At 54.6% G+C, this 17,474-nt stretch overlaps 1 long non-coding RNA gene across 1 annotated transcript; it reads right to left on the bottom strand.

The window, feature by feature from the left end:
• Positions 1 to 8,778, bottom strand: LOC137230214 (uncharacterized). Its single transcript, XR_010946042.1, has 3 exons — positions 8,622 to 8,778; positions 800 to 1,209; positions 1 to 165 (listed from the first exon to the last, which is right to left on the bottom strand). It is a non-coding gene; the product is annotated as an uncharacterized lncRNA (long non-coding RNA).
• Positions 8,779 to 17,474: the final 8,696 nt, after the last annotated feature.

The following is a 17,474-nucleotide window of genomic DNA, read 5'->3' as shown; positions in this document are numbered from 1 at the left end:
TTTTGTGTTTTTTTTTTTTTTCCAGGGACACTAGAGGGGAGTGTCCACTGGAATAGTTGGGGGAAGATTTGAGTTAAAGGTCGTTTGCTGGGCTGGATGGACTGTAGTGCTGGCTCCAGGTGGCAGTTCTCATGCTTTCACGTTTGCTTGCTTCTAGAAAACATCCTGCAACAGTAAAGAACAAAATATATTTTTCCACCTTAAATGAAAACTATGTAGGAGAAAGTCCTACTTCTGCAGAAGTAAATGTTCAAAGGGAAAGAAAGTAAAATGCTATAAATTCTTTCTCTATATTTAATTTTCCAAGTCTAATTTTGACTATTAAGAGAGTGATAGTGAAAAGAAAATCACCACAACCAAATGCAGGCTGAGTCAAAAACCTTGTGCACCTCCCTGTAGACACTAATGAATAGGATCAGAAGTTACCTAAAATAGAAATAAAAAATTCTTCAATTATAAGTAATATGGAGAATGGCGGATGAATTGGGAGATTGGGATTGACATATATACACCAATATGTGTAAAATAGATAACTAATAAGAACGTGCTGTATAAAAAATAAATAAATAAAATTCAAAAAAAGCACAAATACACAGAGGAAAAAAAAAAGAAAATGGCATAGCTTTCGATCTTAACTCATTGGGAAAGAGACCAGATAATTATTTAGATGCTCTAATGTAGGTGCAGGAAACTTTTTTAATTTTAAAATTTTTATTTTTTTATTGAAGTATACACAGAATTTTTAAAATTATTTATTCATTTATTTGGCTGAGCCGGGTCACAGAAATTTTTGACTCACCTCTTTTAATGTCAAAGGAGACATAGTTTTAAAAATTGAGGTATAAATGGCATATAATACTGTATTAGTTTTGTGTACTGCATTTTTAAAATTTTATTTATTTATTTTTGGCTGCACTGGGTCTTCATTGCTGCACTCAGGCTTTCTCTAGTTTCGGCGAGCAGGGGCTACTCTTCGTTCCGGTGCACGGGCTTCTCATGGCGGTGGCTTCTCCTGTTGCCAAGCACGGGCTCTAGGCGCACGGGTTTCAGTAGTTGTGGCTCACAGGTTCAGTAGTTGTGGCGCATCGGCTTAGCTGCTCCGCGGCATGTGGGATCTTCCCGGACCAGGGCTCGAACCCATGTCCCCCGCATTGACAGGCGGATTCTTAACCACTGCGCCACCAGGGAAGTCCTGTACGGCATTTGAAACTTTGAAGTAGATAGGTAGATAAATATAGAGATATTGTCACGTTGCCCTGGATAAAAGTTGTATCGACTTTACCCTCCTACCAGCAGCACATGACAGTGTTGTTCCCCACTCCACTGGACGAGTGGGTGACCATGTAGGGCTGGCCCTGCAGAGTGACAGGGAGGTCAGGCAGGCCTGGGTGGTGGAGCACCAGGTGCCCTTTGCCCCCACTGGGCTGGGTGGCTGATGGGGTAGGCTGGGTGCTATTGCAGTCACAGGGTAGATGGGCAACAGGAAACATGGGCACTGTGTCCTCGAAGCTGTGTCCACCTGGGGGACATGACCCCTCCACACACAGACCCCTCAACCTCAGCCCAAAGAGCTCTAAGAGGAGGGAACAGCATTCCCCTCACCCCCGCTTCCTAGCCACCGGTCCCCATGGGGCTTGACGGGACGTGTGGGAAAACTCAGGCCTCAGAGCACGAGCTGGGCAAGTTGACCAAAAAAAGCTGAGCCCGTGTACAGAAATGGCCGTCTTGCAACTTCCTCTCACAGTTGAGACACTGGGAGAGGCTCCTTGGGCCCCTCCGAGCTCCTCGAGCTCTGGTCAGAGCGCTGGGCTGGCTCTTTAGTGCATTAGGACATCCAACAAATATTTGCTCAGGGCCTCTACGGGCCAGGTGACAAAACAGGCAAAAATCTCTGTCCTCCTGGGGCTTGTTCTGGAGCAGGGAAGGCAGGGGATATGCAGAGTAGGTGAGAAGGCGGCAAACGCTATACGAAAGAGGATGAGCCAGCTGGGGAAGGGGGGGCCGTGTGCAGAGTGAAGAGGGCAGGAAGGGCAGGAAGGGGACACCTGAACAAACCCTGGGAACAAGTGAAGGAGCCAGCCAAGCAGACACCTGGGAGAAGAGCTCCAGGCAGGGGAACCAGCAAGGGGCCAGTGTGAAAAGAGCCAGTGGTAGGAGGTGAGGGAGGTGAGGGTCTGGTCAGGTAGGGCGCTGGGGGACGTTGTGTGTTGTGTGGAATTTGGTTTTGATTCCGGGAAAACAGGACCACCACTGCAGAGTTCATTTTCTTATTCAGATCTGAAGTTGGGGCCGTTATCATCCCTGTGGTACAGTTAAGGAAACCGAGGATCGGAAGGGGCCCATGATTCAGCCAATCGAGGGACAGGCGAGGCTTAAACCAGGTCTGCTGGAGACCCCGGTGGTATCCACCGCAGGCTCTCACCAAGTGCCGCGAGCCAGGACGAGGCAAGGCGAAAGGCCCAGCATCGGCTGAGGTGATGCAGTCAACCAGCATTAACTCACCCCACCTCCCATGACCCTGTGAATTTACCATCAGTGCCATTTTAATGGCAAAGGTCACGTGGCTCAGCTGGAGAGGGGGCTGCCCAAGGACACACACAGCTGGCCAGGGGGTGGGAGGTAACTGCCACTCTGAGTGGCCCTGGGACATGGGCTTCCGCTGCTGCCTCTATCTCGAGTTTCTCCCATGGGTGTTTCCCCACCTAAAAATTGCCCTTGGCCCTGGCTTGTACACAGGCTGAAGTTCAAAGCTCTGAGGCCTGTGCTGGAGCCCCCAGCACCCAGGAGTCCGGCCAGCATTTCCACCCTCCGCCACCCCAAGTGGACCAGCCCCACCCCCACCCCCAGCCAGAAGACACTAGTCAACATTCCCAGAACCTCTTTCTCAATGTCTCACGGCCTTTGCTCACAGTCCCACCCGCTCCCACACCCTAAGACCTCCCTCCATTTTTGACGGCTCGCCTCCTCCAGGCTGTCTCCCCAGATCCTCCCTTCCCTGTTCACCTCCACCTCTCCCCAGCCTTGCTGAGTCCCTCCTTGCACTCTGCGCCAGCTCCTGCCCCCCACTCCCCAGCCCCAGTGGCCAGTAGGCACAGATTTCCAGAACGGCCTGACCTCCTGCGTGCCCTGAATCCCATTGCTGCCCCCCCGCCACCAGACCCTTGTCTCCTGCTGACCAGACCTGCAGACGGGGAGCTCACCTCCCGGCCACATCACTCAGCCTCCGGCACCTCAAACCCACCGCCACCCACAGCGACTTCCTCCTGCTCACCACGGGCGTCACCCCCCCCACTGCCGGTTCACTCACTGAGGACAGGAGCCACTTTCCCCCTCCAGGCCCCCTCTTCTGTGAAGCCCCTGACACCGTCCTCTTCTATCTAGGTACCCCTGGATCCTTCCTTACGATTGGCTGTGTGACCTCTGGGCAAGCTCCTTCCCCTCCCCGAAGCTCAGATGCCTCAGTTCTGTAGAGGGGCCAAAGAGACCCAGACCGCAGCATTGTACAGAAGGCAGAAAGAGACAATCTGTGTCAGTCTTCCCTTTGTATACAGTAGGGTTTCAGTTAGTCCACGTTTCCCTCGTCGGCCTCCACAAATGCTTACTGAGCCTTGTGGAGTTTAGGAGTATGGCTCCAGAGACCTTGACTCGGATCCTACCCCTGCCCTTTGTTTGCTGCGTGGCTGAGGGCAAGTCACTTCTCAGAGCCTCGGTGTCCTCATCTGTAAAATGGGGGCAATAACAGGATGCACCTCACCGGGCCGTGAGAATTAGAGGAGCCCACACGTGAGATGTTCGTGTGTGACGTGCACACCCAGCATTCCTCGGGAGGAGGAAGGCTCGACCCTGTCCCCGAGAGCTCAGGAGCTCTGCAGCCCTCAGCTCCTTGGAGCTCCTGCCTCCTGGCCTCTCCAAAGCCTCCTTGGAAAAACTGAGAAATGTGAGGAGTCGAGAAGCTGGCGGAGGAGAGCCTTGAGACAGCAGCATCTCGCCCTCCTTTGCTCTGCCCATACTTCTCTCCTTCTCCCTGCCTGAGCAACCAGCTCTCGGGAGGGGAAAGCCAGCCAGAGAAAGGGGGCCCAGGTCTGGAGTAGGGACCTTGTGATAGGATGAGGGGGCCTTTTCAAAGAAGGAAAAGTAATCATTATTGAGCTCCCATCATGGGCCCAGCACACTGGATCTTTACAACAAAGCTATGGGACAGGAATCACCTCAATTTTATAGATGAGAAATGGGGCTCAGAGCATATACTTAAACTGCTCCAGGTCACAAAGCAGAAAGGGCCAAAATCAGGGTTGGACCAGGCTTATCTTACTCCAAAGCCTGTGCTCTCAGCCCAAAGCTGCCCCAGCGTGTGTGCCAGGAGCAGGGGTCTCTGTGCATAGGATGGGAGTGGGAGGGCCCTGAGGGGGCCGGTGAGTGAGGGGCTGACTTGATTTCCAGGTTGTGGAGGCCAAGATTAGTTTGAAGCTGCCTAGGGGTCCCGGGTGGGTGTGAGGGGCAGCCCAAGGTGCAGAAGTAGGAGGCGTGGACCCGGAAGGAGTCCTGAGTGAGCCTGAGTGAATCAGAAGCTCCACAGGCTGAGATGGAAATTCCCTGTGTATGGCGTGTGGTCACCCAGAAAAGGGAAACGGTGCTTTTCGGAGCAGAGGACGGTGGGGGCTTGAGCCTGGGAGCAGATGCCTGCCTGGGTGGGGCTGGTGAGGGCATAGTGACTGAGGAGGCCTGACCTCCGGGTGTGCTCACGTCCTGCGTGGGAAGAGGGAGGTGGGGAGCCATCAGGCCAGGCCAGGCCTGGTCATGCTGTGGTGTGTCCATGGGTCCTGACAGATGGATAGGAGTTTACCGGGCCCAGAGGGAAGAAGGGCACTTGACTCGGACCGTGGTAACTACCAGAGCCAAGGCACAGGGGTGTGACTTAGCATGGAGAGCCAGTCCCCCGGCTTTTGTTGGGGAACTCTTTCCTATCCCACCCCAATGGCACCCTCCTCACCCCAGGAAGCACTCATCACTTGTTCTTGGTGTCTCACAGCTGCAGCTTCCCTCTTGGAGTACTCAGGATCTTGTAACTCATCTGCCTTCTCCACAAGACTGTGAACAGGGGCCATACCCTAGTTCTAGAGATTGCACCCAGCCTAGGGCTGGCATCGAGTAGGTGCTCTGTGTTTGTGGAATGACAATTCATAGAAGAGGATTCTGAGGCTCAGAGAAGTTAGGTGAAAGGCAGCCAGCTGACTGTGGCTGAGGGGGGCTAGGGCTGTGCCTCAGCTGGGACTTAGTGGGAGGCAAGGAATGGGGCAGGGAAGGCGGCACTGGGCACTGACGAACCCCATCTGGTAACTCTGCTGTCCAAGGCCTGCTTCCCCCTCAAGCTTCGGGCCAGCCCCGCTCCTGCCTTGTCACAGTGCTGGGAAACTCCTGTCCTCCCGGGCAGGAGATTGAGGGACAAGATGGAGCAAGGGGCAGTCAGACGGAGACAGAAGGGGACTGGATGTCAGGAAATCTTGAATCTCGGTCCAGACACTTTCTAGCTGTGTAGCCTGGGACACGTGACTTCCCCTGTGAGCCCATGTCCATTTATGATGGAGATAATGGGACAGGCTTGTTCGGGGGACAGAAAGAACTGACATCCTCTGCACCATCGTGAGGGAGTTCGTCTATTATTAGAAGTGAGTATTACTTATGTTGTCTGTTGTCTCTCCCTGGAACAGGCCCCTGCTACGGCACCATCCTGCCTGCCACTTCCTAAGCAGCGTGTGCCGTGGTCTCGGGCCCAGCGTCCGTCTGTCCCAGCTCAATTCTGACCTGCACAAGGGCCTGTGACCCACGCCAGCCGGATGAGTGGGCCGAAACCGAACTCAAAGAGAGTGATGGCTGGAGCCTCCTGCCCAGAAACATGCCCCCTTAAGGCCCCAGGTGCCCCAAGTTCCACCACAGCTCCCCAGATTACTTGGCGCCCCCTTGAAGGTCAAGGTCCCCTGGAGAAGCTACCCTCAGGCAGGGCCGGGCAGCGTCACGGTGGCCACTGGTGCTGGAGCTTTTCCAGCCACGAAGGGGAACTGAGAACTGTGGGAATGTGCTTTGGGCAGGCCATGGTGGGCTGGGCCCGGGTGGGAGGAGGCTGCTACTAGGAGCCCAGACTGATGGGGTCTTGGGGGTGAGTAGTAGAAGGGGATCCCCTCCAGGCAAGTGGCCATGGGGCCGGGGGTCACCATGAAGTACTGGCACGTTGTCCAGAAAGACCTGGCTGGGCAGTGGGAGGTCGGGGAGCTGTGTGGGGAAGGAAAGAGGAAGCCATGAGGAGGGGGATGGGCCTGCCGGGGATGGAGCGGGACCGGGGGCTGGGGGCCTGGAGCCACTTTGGCCGCAGCCGCTTCACTCCTCCCGGTTTCGGTTTGTAAATAGCTGGCTCTGGGCAGGCGGGATGGGCCCTGCCCCTTCCGTGGCCCGTGTCCAGGGCGGTCCAGGTCTGAGTAGCTGCAGACACCCCAACCCTGGATTTGAGGACCCCTGCAGGCAACAAGGCTGGCCCAGCCTTTGGCCTGGGCAGGCAGGTTCTGGTGGGCCTGGGCAGCCCCAACCTGTGGTCACTGAGGTAATGCAGCTGGGACAGAACTTGATGACTTGGCCACATTGGGCTTATTTATAACTGGGCCTCCGTGGGCAGAAGCAGCTGCTGAGCCGCCAACTCAGCACTTAGGCTGACCCAAGGCACCAAGGCAGGGGACAGGATGGTGGGGGCCAGGCTGGCCTGATGGCCCCTCAGGCTGGGCCTCAGGGTCTCGGGCTCCTCAAGGCCTCCTTGGCTGGAACCAGCCCTTGGCTGTCCATGATGGGAAGGCCTAGAGATTTAGGAGGGGCCACTTGTGAAGTGGGCACCTCAGAACCTCCTGGGCCAAGCGTGTGGCTGAACTGGGTCCGTGGACTGGTCAGTCCCCAGCGGGCTCAGGCCTTGGCCTTCCTGCAAAGAAACTCTTCTTCCAGAGGTCAGATGCTGTCCACAAACTCAACAAGAAGCCAAGTCATCTCCCCTCCCCTTCTTGCAATAGCAACTTAAAAACAAAACAAAACATGTTCGGGAACAGGGCAATGCCAAATCCTAAGGCCTGGCCCTGATGGTGGAACTCCAGGCACCTGACACCTGGAGAAAGGTTCAGATCCCTCCTGAGGCCCTTGCACCACAACACATGGGCACCCATCTCCTTGGTGAATGGCTGGGAAGGGCTGGCCCTGCCCCCCACCCCCTTGCCTTTCTTCTGAGGAAGAATGTGAGGGGGTATCAGACACTTTCCTAACGTTTTCAGGAATAAAGAGGATCCTAAAATCTTTCTCCTGCTTTGAATCCTTCCAGATCAACCTTGTCGCCTACCACTCTCCGTCTGTCCCATCAACACCCCATCTCCCAAACCCAGTCCCGGCCTTCCCACCTCCATGCCTTCTTCTAAGTCTGGTTCCCCCACCTGGCGTGCCTTTCCCTCTCCCCAGTCTCTCCAAGCCCCTCTCTGTCAAGACCTATGCCAAGCCCCCCTCTGGGGGTCCCAGCCTCAGTGCTCACCCTGCCCCCAAAGCTGAGGCTGTTGGGATGGAAAAATCAAGGGAGGTCAGAACTGGGGCAGGAATGGGTGAGGGATTTTAGATGATGGGTGCCATGATCACCACAAAAAAGAGGAAATCAAGGCCTGGATCAGGTCAGGGATGGCCAAAGGCACTCAGTGAGCAAAGGACAGAGCTGAGACCAGAGCCCCCACCCTTGGACCTCTGACCTCCTGGACCACCTGCTCAGCCTTGAGTGATAGCCCTGCCTGGCCCCTTCCTCTTGGCGGAAGCTGTTGGGGACAGGAAGGATGGGGGCCTGCAGTGGGGGGTTAACTCGGGCCATCCACTGCCCTGGGTCTGGGCCTGGGGTGATGGGCCCACTTAGGCCCCTCTGGGCAGGGTCGGGGCGCCCGACCTGGAGCCACCCGGGCTGCAGCTGCCCCTGTTTCCACATCGGCAGTAGCAAGTCCGGCGCCTGAGAAAACAGGAAGCGCCCAGTCACCACAGGAAGCATGTGTGTGCAGCCTCCCCACCCCCGGCCATTGCAAAACGCCAACAGCCCCGTTACCACAGGCGCTGCACAGCAGCGGCCAGGAACGCTCTGGCCGCCAGGTCCGCCAAGGGTCCGGACAGACAGACTCCAGCCCTCACCTGCCTGGACTAGGCCACGGGGTGAGGTCCAGCGGTGGTCTTGAGGAGCCCCAGGTCTGGGCACGGGGGCCTCAAGCCTTCCTTTGGGTTGTCAGCCCCATCCCCAGATGCACCTGGGCCAGGCCTGCCCTGGCCACCATTAAATCCGAAGATGGCGTCAGGGGCTGCAGAGAAGCCATTTCTCTGACCTGGTGGGTAGCGTTCGAGGACTCTGTGCGCAGCCCTCAGACCTGCCAGGACTTGAGAGGCCATTGGCCCAGAGCCTGCCACCTCCACAACCCCAGGGAGCTGTCTGCTGTCAAGTCCACACCTGCCACAGCCTCTGCCCGGCCCCAGACCTTCCCAACCGAGACTGTGCCGGCCCCTGCGGTCCTGCCCAGGCTAGCCTTTGGGGGGTCGGGGCCCCTCCTCGTCCCACCCTGCCTGCCCTGACTCACCTCTCACTTCTGGGCCCCCCAGGCTCAACCTTTGGAAGGAGATGGGAGTCCAACAAGGCCAAGGCCCCATGACTGGGAGGCCTGTGCTCCTCCAGCCCCGGGGACAGCAAGGAAAAGAGAAGAGAGTAGAGCATTTCATGGCTATAATAAATCAAAGGGGGAAGTCGGAGCAGGAGAAATAAGAAACTTCCCTACCCTGGGCACAGGGACCTGCCAGGCGGCAGCCCCCGGCACCCCATGGCCTTCCCTCCTCCCTCCTGCATCCCTGGCTGGGGCCCAGATCTGGTGCCCTCTCCCCAGGCTGAGGCACCCCACCTGCCCAGAGATCCCCGTGGGCATCCAACAGCCCTTCTCATTGTGCATCCTGGAGGTCCAGCATCTCTCAGCTCTGCACCTCCATTTCTTCCAAATGGGCATGGAACTTCCCCAAGTCGAGTACTCCTCTGGGGAGGTGAAGGGTCAGACTGGCCAGCAGAGAGGGCTGAAGACGGGTAGTGTCCCTCCGGACAAGGACCCTCAGGGCATGAAGAGGGGGGTGAGACATTCTGAGAACACCCAGTGGGAGAGTTGGACTGGGATGGACAAACCTCTGTGAGAGGAGATGGCAGAGCCAAAGCAAGAGGCAGGAGCGTGGAGCAGAGGTGGGGAAGGCCCTAGACCGAAAACAGGCAGGGCCTTGACCTCAACTCTGTCCCTGCACTTTCGCAAACCAAACCAGAGGCCCAGGGTATGGGGTCCACGGTGCAGGCAACAGATACACACAGCCAGTGGAGGCACCATGTCTTCCTGGAGTGTCCACTCAGATAGAGACTGAGAGTGGAAACTTATTTTAAGAAAAGGGGAGGGGGAAGCCCACATATTTAAAAGGGTACAAATCTGTATGAATTTTTAAGATAAAAAGAAGGAATTTCATAAAAATTTTGGCTAGCTTTGGCCCCATTATGAGTCATGCCTCCAGATTCCCAGCTGCTGGGGAGACACAGGATGCCTCTACTTGAACCCTCCCGAGATGGCGTGCTTGCTCCCTTACTCCAGGGCTCTCTGCTCTCACCGTGAGCAAATCCTCCTGGGCCCCTGTCCCGGGTCTCCTGGTGATGTCTCCTGCACAGCTGCCAGCCTAGAGCTTGGGGCTCCTGGGAAACAGCGGCAGGGTCTGGGATCCCTTTGAGCCTCTGAGATCACGCTGCTTCACTCACAACCTTGTCAGGCAGATGAGATAAGAAAGTGGCTGTGACTGTTGGAGTCCAGGCTGCAGAGCCAGACAGATTGGGGAGCCTGCAGTGTGTGACCCTGGGCAAGTGATCTCACCTCTCTGAGCCTCGGTTTCCCCATGTGGGAAATGCCTAGTTTGAAAGTCTGCAATGAGGGACAAAGGAGGTCATGGAACGGGGCCTCGGGGTGATTGTGTGGCCGGCATCACACAGCGACCGCCACTCCAGTCTCCTCCCAGAAGCCCCCACTTCCTCCCTCCTTTCCCTTTCACCTGCTTGAGAACCTTTGCTCCCTGCTCTTCTCTGCACCCCCAGAGCCCCTGACCTCACTCTGACCTGTCCTGATCTGGGAGAGTACCGGCGCTGGGGTTCCCAGCCCAACCCCAAGGCACTCCATCTGTGAGACGGAGACCTTAGAAGCCCAAACTCCTGCCCTGGCAGGACTCCCCACTTCTGCTTGCATACTTCCTGCCCTCCCAAGACACCCTCTTCCATCCTCAGACCGCCTGTTTTAACAACTAGTAACATTTACTAGGCACTCTACGTACGCAACATATTGTAATCCTCGCAGCTGCAGGTATTCTTATCCCCATTTCACAGACGAGGAAACCGAGGCTCAGAGGGGAGGAGTGACTGGTGTGGGGTCAGCTGGCTAGAGAGGGGCAGCTCTGAGCTGAGAACTCAGTTCTCTTGTCCACCAACCCAGGAGAAATCCTACGCAAACCATGAGGCAAAGCAGCGCCTCTTTGTTTGGAAGAAGACTTTGAGTCCTTTGGGATGCCACTGCTGCCCAGGCTCATGGTCATGGCCTATTCCCAGCTCCCCTGCCCTGTCTCCATCACCAGAGTCTCCTGCTTCTCCTGGTCCAGGTTGTAGGATGCCAGAGTTAGAAAAATTCCAGCCTCAGGTGCCCATGAGAGCAAAGAGATGATAAAATCCAGAAAGGTGAGCAACCTCCTGACTCAAATGCTGCCCTTGGCTCCCTGCCCTGGACATGCACACCTAGGAGTGGCACTTAACTCCCGGGGGAGACAGGCCCCAGGGGGCAGTGTTCCCTGACGGTTAGAACCAGGGCATTGCTGCCAGACGTTCATGGGTTTAAATCTCAACTTTGCCATCAAGAGACCACCCCCTGGGTAAGTGACTTAATCCTAATATGGAGAGAAAGATGCCTCTCCTGACCTGGAGATTTCACAGAAGGGAAATTTGCTTCTAAACGCCAAGCTTCGTCATGCATGGCCTCATTTAAGCCTCATTACAGCGCTGACAAGTAGGTACTATTATTACTCCCATTTTACAGATGAAGACACCCAAATGAAGGAGTCTTCCCAGGGTCACATGGCCTTGCAGTGGCTTAAACCTCAGTCCCATGTGACTCCAAGTCAGATGCACTTACACTGCCTCGGGCAGGTTCCCCCTTCCTTTTTTCCTAGGAATTTTCCCTGCCACTGCCAGCCCACAGGGTCAGAGGCCCTGAGCGGCAAGTCAACTTTGACTGGCTGGTGCTCAAGGGCTTGGCCCTGCCCAGCGGTGGCGCACTCCCAAAATGCCTGACTGCTCCTGCTGTTGGGCTGGGCTGGCCAGAGGGCTGCCCAGGCATATGCAAGGGTTGGGCCCAGCTGCAGTGCGGACTCCTCCAGGCCCCTGCTGTACTATCTTGAACCCACCCTGCAACCGTGTTGGTGTCTGACCGTCTCCTGGAGGAGGGGTGTAAGCCCTTCCAGGGGGCCTGCAGGGTGAGGCCGGGAAACCAAGAAGTTGGACCTGCGCTTCTCACTTACTTGGGCTTCTTCCAAGGCCCTCAGCAAATTTGTATTTGTGATTTTGTAATCTTTTTCTTAAAGAGGGCCCCCAGATTGTGGAGTTCCATTCCCCTCCCCACTTGCCTCCTGCTGGCTGGCTCTGTGACTTAAGGCAAGTCCCCCAATTTCCCATCTATACAACGGGGATGAAGCCTGGAGAGTCAGCGGGTACAGCAGGGGCAATGCGAGGAACTCAGGGTACCGATCCTTTACAAAAGGCCCAAATCTACAGAGGGATTTCACCAGCCTGCACCTGTTCCATCCCTAACGGCCCTGGGGGGTAACTGGAGACTCCTACCCCCATGTTCCAGCTGCGATGACTGAGGTTTGGAACGGAACGAGCAGGCCGGAGCACCAACTCTCACTGCTCTCTGGGATCAACGCCCAGGATGCCGATCCCCGGGTTGCAGGGAGGGGGCCGCTGCGCCGACCGTGGCTCGGGGAGCTGGGACCAGAGGGTGCGGGGGCGGGCTCGGCGGAGGCAGCGTCCCGCACAGTCTCACCGCAGGACCGACCTCGGCCCTTATCTGCTCGGGCAGCTTCCGCCCCCCCATCCCAGCCCCCGCCGCAGGCCTGGCCCCCGCCTCCGCCTCCGGAGGGGCCGGCCCGGAGCGCCCCTCCCCCGAGGCCGCCCGCCCCCAGGGAGCGCCCGAGCTGCCGCGGGCTGCTGCCCAGCGGAGCAGAGAGGCGCCCGGCCCCCAGGTGAGGAGCCGGAAGTGATAAATAACTCCTGGGGGGGGCGGGCACCATCGCAGCGAGGCCCTCCCTGCTGCGGCGTGCCCACCCCAAGCAGACCAGACAGGGGCTTCCCATCCAGGCCGCCTCAGCCAAATCTGGGAGGGAGACGAGGGTCCCTTAAAGCCCCAAGGAACAGGAGGAGCGGTGGGGTTGCTCTGCACGGCGTTCTGAGGGGCGCGACACCCCCCATCCACACACACGCGCACTAGCGTCCCAGGCCCAAGCGTGGGAGGGAAGAGAGAAGTGGAGACACCTTTGAGAAAGTGAAATGCAAGCCACAAACTGGAGGAGATGTGAGACGTCTGACGTCTGCCACGTACAACCGCAATGGATAAACATCAAAAACACATAAAGGACTCTTGGAAATCCATGGGAAAAAACAGAAAACAAGTAATCCAACAGAAAAATAGATGAAAGACGTGAACAGGCCTTTTTACAGAAGAAGAAAACACAGTTGTCCAATGAACGCGTAAGGGATGCACAAGCTCATTGGTGATAAGGGAAATGCAAATGAAGGCCCCAATAAGATGCTATTTTATACCGTCTGACGGGCAAAAATGAACGAGTCTGACAGCACCAAGTGCTGGAGAAGAGGTGGCGCCACGGAATCTCCAGTGTGTTGTTAGTCAGAGTGCAACTCCCTACAGCCTCTGGGGAAAACAATCTGGCCTTATCTTATAAGCAGATCCCCCTCTAGGCTTAAAATCAAGAGAAACTTGGGCATGTGCTCCGAGACAGAAACGAGAACATTCAAAGCTGCACTGTTCTGAACAGCAAAAATCTAGAGAATAACCCAAATGCCTACGGACAAGAGAATGGGGAAATAAATTACAGAGGATTCACTCACACAGTGGCACATCGTTCAGTAGTGCAAGCAAATGAACCAGTTTCACCCCGTATCATGAATGAACCTTAGTACCCGTATCGTTGAGTGAAAAAGCCAGTCCCAGAAGACAGATACTTCCTATGAAGTTCAAAACCAAGCCAAACCATACCTCTATAAAAAACATTGTTGGTTCCTTCCTTTTCATACTTTTGTTATTAGGAGCTGACATGATTACCCACCTAAAAGACTCAAGAGTAATACTGAGAAATGATTAGAACCAGTAAGAAAATGTAGTTGGCTTACCAGGTATCAAAGGGATACATAAAAATAATTTGCCTTCCTGTGCACTACATTTAAAACGTAATGGGAAATATGTTCTTTTAAATACCCACAAAATGTAAAATACCTAAAAGTAAACTTATTAAGAGTTATGCAGGACCTATATGAGAACAATTGTAAACATCACTGAATAACGTAAAAGAAAACCTTAAAAGAGCTTTTTTCCTTATTTAAAAAGAAAGGCCAAACTGGACAGAATATTGTCTGTTATGTTTCTTAGGGGAAAAAAAGGACTGTTAACACTCTGATTCTCCCAAGAAGGAAGCAGTGAGATGGGATGGGGAAGGGGTAACAAGTAAGCAAATCTATGAATAAACATAAATTAAATAAAGCCCTGCGAAGGCTCAGATTACTGTGCACGGCGCACAGGAATTTCACCCCACTTTGTGCTCCTGAGACAGGAGAGGGGAAAGGGAGATATTAAATTCATTTGGACAGACTTCTATTCAGGGTATAGGCAAGAGCTTGTCTTTCTTTCCAGAAGCCCACAGCGGGAATGGGGGTTGGGAGGGTGAAGAAGTCCCATTGTGTTCAGGGTACAGGGCTCAGGGCTCCAAAGACACGATACTGAGGGCCTGGACAGACCCAGAAGGCTTCAGAGAGGGAGCGGCCTTGTAAACGGGCAGGATTTCAATCGACAGAGAGAGACGGCGGAAGGGGACGAACAGGTCAGGCCTGCCAGGGGTAGGGTGGGAGTTACAAAGGGGGTTGTAAAGACAGGCTGGACAGAAAGCAGTGAGGCTGGGCTGCCCAAGGAAGAGTTGCTGAGGGTGGGGGAAAGGGGCTGCTGTGGAGTCACGGGGGCATCATCAGGCCAGGGCTGGAAATTCAGGGGAGAAAGCACCCCAGGAACTCACGAGGGAGCTAAGGCTGCCCTGAGAAGAACAAGTTGAGGGAGCGTTAGGGTCAGGGGTTCCAGAGGGGCAGATCCAGTTTGGAGAGGCAGAGCTGGAGGCCACAGTAAAAGCAGCAGGGCCCTGGGTGGGCACTCAGCTCTGCCTCACCTCCTCAGGGCGACCTTGGGCACCCTGAGCCTCAGATGCCCTTCTACAAGTCTACCTGCAGACCCCCACAGAAAGCCCTGAGAAGATGAAGGCCTGCTTTCTCACAGAAGGCCATACTCTGGAAGCAGAAGTAATGTGCCCATCCCAGAGCCTCTAGCCCTTGACCGCCAGAGGAGGGGGAGGGTTGTCAGAGCATTGGCAATGCCAACGCCAGGCTGTGCTGGTCTCACAGCCGTCGCCTGGTCAGTAGGCCCAGAAGCAGTCCCACCTTCTAGAAATAGGGGGCTGAGACCTGGTTGCTGAGAAAGGCCAGATCAGAGAAATAGGTCTGCAGCCCCTCCAATCCCAGACGCCTCCCAACCACGCAGAGCCAAGCAGTGTCCAGGCTCACCCTGCCCTGCTGTGGTTTGTCTGCCCGGTGCCACGACCCAGGAAGACCCTGAGGCCTTCAAACTAGTTGATAAATGTGTTGGAAAACATTCATCTGTGCTCAGCGAGGAGTGGAGAGGGGTGGCCCCCACCCTGTGTCTTTATCTGTTCTTTTCATTACTGTAATACTTTATACACGTGTCCACACATGTAAATAATAATAACATCTAATCCTTAAGTAGAACTTCCCATGTGCCAGGCATTGTTCTAAGTGTTTTCTGTGTTCATTCAACTTACACAACTACTTGATATAGCAATCCATTTTACAGATGAGGAAACTGAGGCATAGGGAGTTAATTAATATATATATCATATATTTAATTTACATATGATATATATAAAAGCTTTTACAACTTTTTTTACATAATTGCATAAATTATGATCATATACATGTTTTAACATGTTTTTACAAATTTTCCTTTTATATTTTTTTCTCCCCCCACCATGGAATCCATGTTACCATGCTGACGTGAGATCTTCTATATTTTTTATTTACTCACAATTATAAATGGACTTATATATGCTAATACCTATAATCACCTGTACCTATACAAGTTTCCTTTTTGTTATTATTTTAAACTAGTGGGTTATAGTAAAAAAAATTTCTGCATCTCTCTTTTCTCACTCGTCCATATTTGGAAGCCCCTGGCAGATCTAATTCACTGGTTTTCTTTGTTTGTTTTTTCCTCCAGAACTCTTCTTTTTATTTATTTATTTACCTATTTATTTATTTATTTATGGCTGCGTTGAGTCTTCGTTGTTGTGCATGGGCTTTCTCTAGTTGCGGTGAGCGGGGGCTACTCTTCGTTGCGGTGTGCAGGCTTCTCACTTCGGTGGCTTCTCTTGTAGAGCACAGGCTCTAGGTGTGCAGGCTTCAGTAGTTGTGGTGCATGGGCTCAGTAATTGTGGCACGCAGGGCCTTAGAGCACACAGGCTTCAGTAGTTGCAGCACACGGGCTCAGTAGTTGTGGCGCACGGGCTTAAGTTGCTCCGCAGCACGTGGGGTCTTCCCGGACCAGGGCTCGAACCCGCGTTCCCTGAATTGGCAGGTGGATTCTTAACCACTGCGCCACCAGGGAAGCCCCTAATTCGCTGTTTTTAACGGCCACACACTAGTCCACCCATTGTCTTTCTACTTGGCCCTCCCGGCTCATGGTCATCCTCTAGAGTCCCATCCCCACCCCCCAATACATTAGGGAGTCTGATGGTGGAAATTCCAGGCCAGGTGAGAGGAAAGGGCAGTGAGAAGGCAGCAAGTGGTGTTTCTAGCTGGGTCTTGCCCATCCCCTTGCTGGTGGCCAGCAGCCCTCAGCTCCTAGAGGCAGGAATGCTGACTGTGTTATTGTGAAATCATTTGTATATTGTGAAGTGCTTTGCATATGATGGAGTGATTTGCATATATGGGGGGGGGCGCACCTTAGAGATCCCTGAGCAGCATCCCTGAGTGTCTTCCTCCCTTTGCAAAGTAACCAGCACAGGGCTTCCACTTCAGAACTCAGGGAGCAGAACAGGAGGGCGTCCCTGTAGACCTATGGGCCTGGCGGGTGAGGCAGACACGGGTCTTTCAGAGGAAAGCTGATCCCGCCTGGTAGGAGTTGGGGGTCTAGGAAGGGCAGATGTTGGAGTGTGAGGTGGAATCGGGCAACTGGTGCAGCCTGTGAGAGCCCTGTGCCCTCAGAGCCCCTGGTAAGGGAGAGTGACACAGGACGGACGAAGGAATTACCGCATGAGGCAGATAAAGGTCAGAGGCTGGGAGACTCCCACCCTGTCACAATCTCTGCCCCAGTGAGTACCCAAGTGCCCCTTGCTGAGTATTATATGGTCCTGGCTGAGAAGAATGCAAAGTGTAAATGCCAAGGCAGATTCCCATGACCCTATAAGTGAGAGGTGCTATCACATGCTCTGGGTTCAAGGACACCCAGGTTTGAATCGTGCTTCTGCCATCTGTGCTACTGTGTGACCGTGGGCTAACAGTATCCATCTCAAAGGGACAGACTGAGGATTCAGGGAGACAATACACGCAGAGTGAATGGCACGTCGTAGGTGTTCAGTAAATTGCAGTTATAATAATGCTATTGTTTGCTGCCCCAGTCTGAGGTGAGGGAAGCACAGAGCCTTTGCTCCCCCAGGTTTGGGGTTACCAGCAGCAGTGTCAGGCCACCGTGCACTGGACTCCAAAGGGTTACAAGCCCTGGAGACAAAGGCCTGAGGTTCCCAGTGAAAAACCAAAGCATAAAAATAATTCGATGAGTAAGAATAAAATTCCCTCTTCTGAGGTTCCCGGGGCTAGGCCCCTCCCTGCGGCAGGCACTTCCCCTTTCCCTTGCTCATGGAGGAGCCAGGCCGGGCTGACTCAGAGCAGGAGCGCCGCAGCCATCCTCCTACCCAGACCCCGTCCCGGGACGGCGCAGTCTGGCAGCAAAGCGCGCCCCCGTGCGGCCGCGGCTGGGACTGCCTCCCGAGAGAGGAAGCGGCGGGCAGACCCGCAAGCGCGGCCACCCAAC

The sequence above is a fragment of the Pseudorca crassidens genome, chromosome 9 (assembly GCF_039906515.1).
Source record: "Pseudorca crassidens isolate mPseCra1 chromosome 9, mPseCra1.hap1, whole genome shotgun sequence".
In the NCBI taxonomy this organism is placed as follows: Eukaryota; Metazoa; Chordata; class Mammalia; order Artiodactyla; family Delphinidae; genus Pseudorca; species Pseudorca crassidens.
The sequence above is the reverse complement of the archived record's forward strand: the minus strand, read 5'-3'. Positions and strand labels throughout refer to the sequence as shown.